Source organism: Triticum urartu, chromosome 2A (genome assembly GCF_056163025.1).
Source record: "Triticum urartu cultivar PI428250 chromosome 2A, HENAU_Tu73, whole genome shotgun sequence".
In the NCBI taxonomy this organism is placed as follows: domain Eukaryota; kingdom Viridiplantae; phylum Streptophyta; class Magnoliopsida; order Poales; family Poaceae; genus Triticum; species Triticum urartu.
In genome coordinates, this window is record NC_141874.1 from 334,727,715 (window position 1) to 334,733,714 (window position 6,000).

The following is a 6,000-nucleotide window of genomic DNA, read 5'->3' on the forward strand; positions in this document are numbered from 1 at the left end:
TCAAAAGCCGAGGAGCGTGTTGATAAAAAGGATATGGTGAGAGACGTTTTTATGTGTATTTTGCCTGTTTTGTTTTTATAGCGTTCTGTTTTTTCTTGTTATAATAATTTTATTTATTTATTCATGCTTCCAACAGGTCCTTTTTGCAACTTTTGATCCGCGAGATACGAGGGATTGATAGAGGCAAAGGTGTCCCGATGTTTCGATGAGATGGTGGCTATCGTTTTCTGTGGGAGTCGACCTTGACGATCCGACTACGAACGTGCGAGACGTCGCGCCTTAGCAATCGCTAAACCAACTTCCGAGGGGTTATTGACCACGCCGGAGCACGATCAACCTGACCACGAGGGCCTGTTTCCTGCGAGCAAACGAAGAACAAGCAAGAAACTGAGATTGCAATCTGGATATTGCGAATATAAGATGAAAGCTTTATTGATCAAGGTGGGGTTCTGTGACGTCTTGGTCTGGTCGTTGGACACAAACGAAGTACGAGAAGTTGCAGCTATGGCGAACTTTTAATCTAAACAAAACCCAAAGTCTAAACGACGCCCTAAGGGCTGTATATATGGAGGAAGAGAGGGGAATTTCGTGGCCCTTGAGGGTGGGGTCCGAAACCAACCCTAACTCTTGTTTCCCCACACATACGGACTCTAAAAATAGCCTATACTTAAGTATTTCGAAATTACATGGGCCTAGCCCATTAATAAGGTGACGCAGCACCTAGAATAGCCTATGGACGAATATTATGAAGTGGCATCTTGTATATTTCGTCCATGGCTTCATGCACTCCTTATGGCGGCTTCAAAGTCCTGAAATCATCACTTGTAACTCCGTTCTTGATCCCCTTGCGCATGCCATCAACTCCATGCGTGTTCTTGCTCCAATGTTCATCCTTCTCCAAGCTAGGACCTTCATTTGTAAGCAAAACAAATGTATCCAATTTAGGCAGCATCATAATCTCATGAACATTAGAATCATTACCAAGAAACGAAAGTACCTGGTAATTTAATTGGCGTGCGCGAGCTCTAGTAATTGGTCCAGTATATGTAACAGTAGGGGCTGTGGGTGTAACAATGGTATTGATGTCCTCATCAGGGATGGTGTTGGTCATTATTGTGTAGTTGCATTAAATGTGAAAGAAAGGCGGTTTGAATTTATTGACTCGCTCAACAAACCTGGCAGCCCTGATGCAGTCAGGGTTTTTAGGAGGATGGTTAAAAATATGAAGCGTGCATGGAAAGAAGGTAGCTTGAGTTCTGATGAGCCCCTAAATCCTCCCACACTTGATGGATTTGTGTTGAAACATGTCATTGTCCCATTGCAGCCAAATGGGTGCGTTCTTTACAGCCCTTCTGTGTCATACCGTTCAAGTTTTTTTCACTTAATTTTTGTGAAACTGATGTTTTTTATTCTTTTTATTGCAGGCATGATTGTGGATTCTATATGTTTCAATTCTTGCAGACATGGGATGGTGTTCGAGTTGCTAAGTTTGGGGTGGAGCACATTGGCTACATCAGAAAGGCCATGCTCTATAGCTGGCTAACATCGAGGAAGTGTTGCCTTGATTTAACATCACTTCTAATTTTTGCAGATAAAGGTTGTTTTATTGAACTTCTTTATCCTCGCTTTATTTTATTTTTGACTACTGCTTGGTTCCGCTTCTTTATGGGCAAGTGGGCTGCATTGTTATTTATATGTGGGCTGCATTGCTGTATACAAGTGCGGGATGCATTGCTGTAGAGAAGTGGGCTGCATCGTTCTTTTATATGTGGGCTGCATTGCTGTATACAAGTGCGGGCTGCATTGCTGTAGAGAAGTGGGCTGCATTGTTATTTATATGTGGGCTGCATTGCTGTATACAAGTGCGGGCTGCATTGTTGTATACAACAGTGGGCTGCATTCTATTTTTTCTCTATACATGTTTTTTGGTTTTTGTGTTTTGTACTGAGTGCTTCCATGTTTTTTCTGCACGTTTTTAGGTTTTAATTGGGGGCTTCATGAAGGCTGTACGTCACTGTTTGAGTCCCAGGGTTCTGATGTGGTTATGGAGGATTGTGTCATTGAAATCTCTCCAGATAATTCTGGTTTGAACACAAATGTGGCGTCTGGACCTGATGGTGGAAGTGTCTCTCGACCTAGCTCTCCACACGATGTATATGATGTTGATGATGATGATTTTGTTACACCGTGTGCACGTGCAACTAGGACTAGGAGTGCAGCAATTAATCGTCCTCATTTGGATGAGGTTGAAGTATTTTCGAACAAGAGGGCAGGTGAGAGGGCTTTTAAGTTGAGATGCTCTATAGAGAAATTGAAGCCTCCGAGGTTCAGATATATGGATGAGGCGATTAAAATAAAGGATCTTGTTCGCAGCAAAGATTTTGTAACCAAATACCGCGAGTAAGTTTTTTATGTGATGTGTGTGCCCTTTCATGCTTTTTGTGTGTTTTGATTTTAATTCTAATTTTATTGATCCCATCTGTGTATGTTTACTGCAGGAACGCGTTCTTTATGGTGCATGGTCCTTTTGGTGATGTCGATACTTACAATATCGACTATATCTATGATACATTTGGCAAAGGAGCTTTAATGGATTCGTATATCATGGATTTTGTCATCAAGTACTGGAAGCAAGACCCTGAATTGGGTTTAGCTTATCAATCCGGTGAACGTTTGCTACTTTCACCTTTATTTATCATGGTAAACGTTTGCTGTCATTCTTTCCTACTGCACTGGGCTTTTTCATGTCCATGCCTGCTTGCATTGTTTATTCTTTTTTTTCATGTCCTTTTTTTGTTCTTTTTTGTGTGCAGTACGTTCTTCAAATGGAAACCTCTGTGACAAGAGATAATGACGGAAATCCTGTGTTGCTAGTTGTGCATAGCTCGTTTGTTTTAGAAGATGCAGTTAAGTAGTTCAAATTTTTTGTGAACGATGGCGCAAACCTGTTGGATGCAAAACTGGTAAATTCATTGTTTTTTTGTCATTTATTTTTCCTGGTTTGTTGCATTTCTTTTTATAGTTATTTTTGGAACAGTGGTCCTGGTGGTACGTGTCGAAAGAACTTTTGATTTCATTTTTTTATGCGAACAGATTATGATGCCGCGATTCAAGGATGGTCATTATTCCTTATACACGATGAACCAGCATTGCCAGACCCTTGATATCCATGACAGTAGGAAGTACACTCGCCATCCTAATGTCACGACAAGGTGGCGCAGGACTGACTACCACGCAGATTGCACTGAAGTGGTATGTTATTTTTTCTTTGCCAAGCGTAAAGCTTTCTTTGTGTTTCTCCCACTGTATTTTTTTATAAACTGCAATTGTTTATGTAGTGAACTTCAACATATGCGCGATAGAACTGCATTTTTCTCACACGTGCACTTAAAAGAGGGATTGTTTTAGATGTTTGAGAACAACTTTTTTTTGGGTTCGTTTGAATATCAACTTTTTGATCCGTGATGTGTGTTATTCTTACCTTGTGCTTCTTTTTTTTTGCCAGATGAGGAGGATGACTCAGCTGCTGAAGGCGATTTATGGTGAAAAAATGTATAAATCGAGGAACCTTCCTGACTGGGTTAAATTGGCAGAGAAGCCATCTTACCCGGTCATGCCAGCGCAGGGAGCAAATGAGTGCGGAATCTATGTTCTGAGGATGACGCAGTTGTATGACGGCCAACGTCTAGTTGAGAAAATTTTGAAATCTGACGTAACAGCTTCTCTATTTTCTTTTTACTTTTTTGTTCTTTATGACAACCTTTTTTAATCACTTGTTTGCATTTGTTTTCTTTTTTTCAGCCTGCTGCTGAAGATTGGAAGGCGGAGTACATGTTCCAGCTGCTGTTCAATCCTTTGAACATGTTGTGTTATGAAGACATGCCGCTTGAGTTACGTGAACTGATTGCGGACCTCGGGCTCACTTCCCTGTCACAATCGCAGACGAAGTCGCAGATGCAGTAACAGTCATTTGGGGCACTATTTTTCTACTGGGTGCAAAAGGCTGTGCGTGGACAATAGCTAGGTTTTGATGTTGTGTTTGTGTGTGCTGACTAAGATAGACAATGAATGAAAAAGAATTTTTTTTTGTCGTTGTGTTTCTTCTTGTTCGTTTATACAGCAGTGCATGTGGATGATTTTGTATATGTATGTGTATTTTATATCAATAACTGATACAATATATATATAAGTGTATAATTTTATTTTTTGTTGACGACCACGGTCTATGCGAACTGGCATTTTTGTCACGCTTTATATGTATGATATGTGTTCGATAAACTGTATCGCATTTGATGCCGAACTTCTTTGTCCAATATAAGAGAACTGCATTTTTTGGCATTCAAGCAAAGTGCTGCACGTGTGTGCATGCCGAAGCTGCATTGCTTTATGAAACCGAACTGCTTTTTTTGCCAAAACAAAAAACGCATTGCTTTTAGCCTATAGTTGCGTTTTGTAGTTGGTTTTTTTATTTGTTTGTACGTTAAGGTACATGGGGGGGTTGGGGGGCCCAATTTTTTTAGCTGTCTATATATTTTTTGTATTGTTCTTGTACGCACTGCATGCGTTAGCGCGAGGCCGAGCAGGGGGTGGGAGGGGGGGTCGTGACCCCCCCTCCACATCCCCCTGCGAGGCCGAGCCTGGAACGAGCCGGAGCAAGCGGGGACGCGGCTTGCTGCTGCGCCACATGCGTAGGCGAGTCTGTCATACCCCGTCGCCCCCTGTCTATCTTAGGGAGTGTGGGGTCCGGATGGGTTTTTGCGCGCGTCCCCTTTGATGGGAAAAACAGAATGTCCGCACTGCGCCTGTCAACCAAGCGCACTGTGTGCGTTAGCGCGAGGCCGAGCAGGGGGTGGGGAGGGGGGTCGTGACCCCCCCTCCACATCCCCCTGCGAGGCCGAGCCTGGAAGGCGCCGCATGCGTAGGCGAGTCCGTCATACCCCGTCGCCCCCCTGTCTATCTTAGGGTGTGTGGGGTCCGGGTGGGTTTTTGCGCGCGTCCCCTTTGATGGGAAAAAGAGAATGTCCGCACTGTGCCTGTCAACCAAGCGCACTGCGTGCGTTAGCGTGAGGCCGAGCAGGGGGTGGGGAGGGGGGCTCGTGACCCCCCCTCCACATCCCCCTGCGAGGCCGAGCCTGGAAGGAGCTGGAGCAGGCGGCGACGCGGCTTGCCGCGGCGCCGCATGCGTAGGCGAGTCCGTCATACCCCGTCGCCCCCCTGTCTATCTTAGGGTGTGTGGGGTCCGCGTGGGTTTTTGCGCGCGTCCCCTTTGATGGGAAAAATAGAATGTCCGCACTGCGCCTGTCAACCAAGCGCACTGCATGTGTTAGCGCGAGGCCGAGCAGGGGATGGGGAGGGGGGGTCGTGACCCCCCCCCTCTACATCCCCCTGCGAGGCCGTACCTGGTAATTTAATTGGCGTGCGCGAGCTCTAGTAATTGGTCCAGTATATGTAACGGTAGGGGCTGTGGATGTAACAATGGTATTGATGTCCTCATCATCCTCCCCTTCTTGAAATGAAGTCGTCCTCGACGGAAGCGCATCTTCCTCACCCAAATAAGGCTTCAAATCTGCAATGTTAAAAGTGGGACTAACCCCAAAATCTACAGGTAGCTCAAGTTTATATGCATTATCATTTATTTTCTCTAACACCTTAAAAGGACCATCAGCACGTGGCATTAGCTTTGATTTGCGCAGATTAGGAAATCTATCTTTACGCAAATGTAACCAAACAAGATCTCCAGGCGCAAACACAACATGTTTTCTACCCTTATCTCCAGCAAGTTTATATTTAGCATTCATACGCTCAATGTTTTCCTTAGTTAACTCATGCATTTTTAAAATCAATTCAGAACGTTCTTTAGCATCAAAATTAACCTTCTCCGAAGATGGAAGAGGCAACAAATCAATAGGTGCACGAGGTAGGAAACCATACACAATTTCAAAAGGGCACATCTTAGTAGTAGAATGCAATGAGCGATTATAAGCAAATTCAATATGAGGC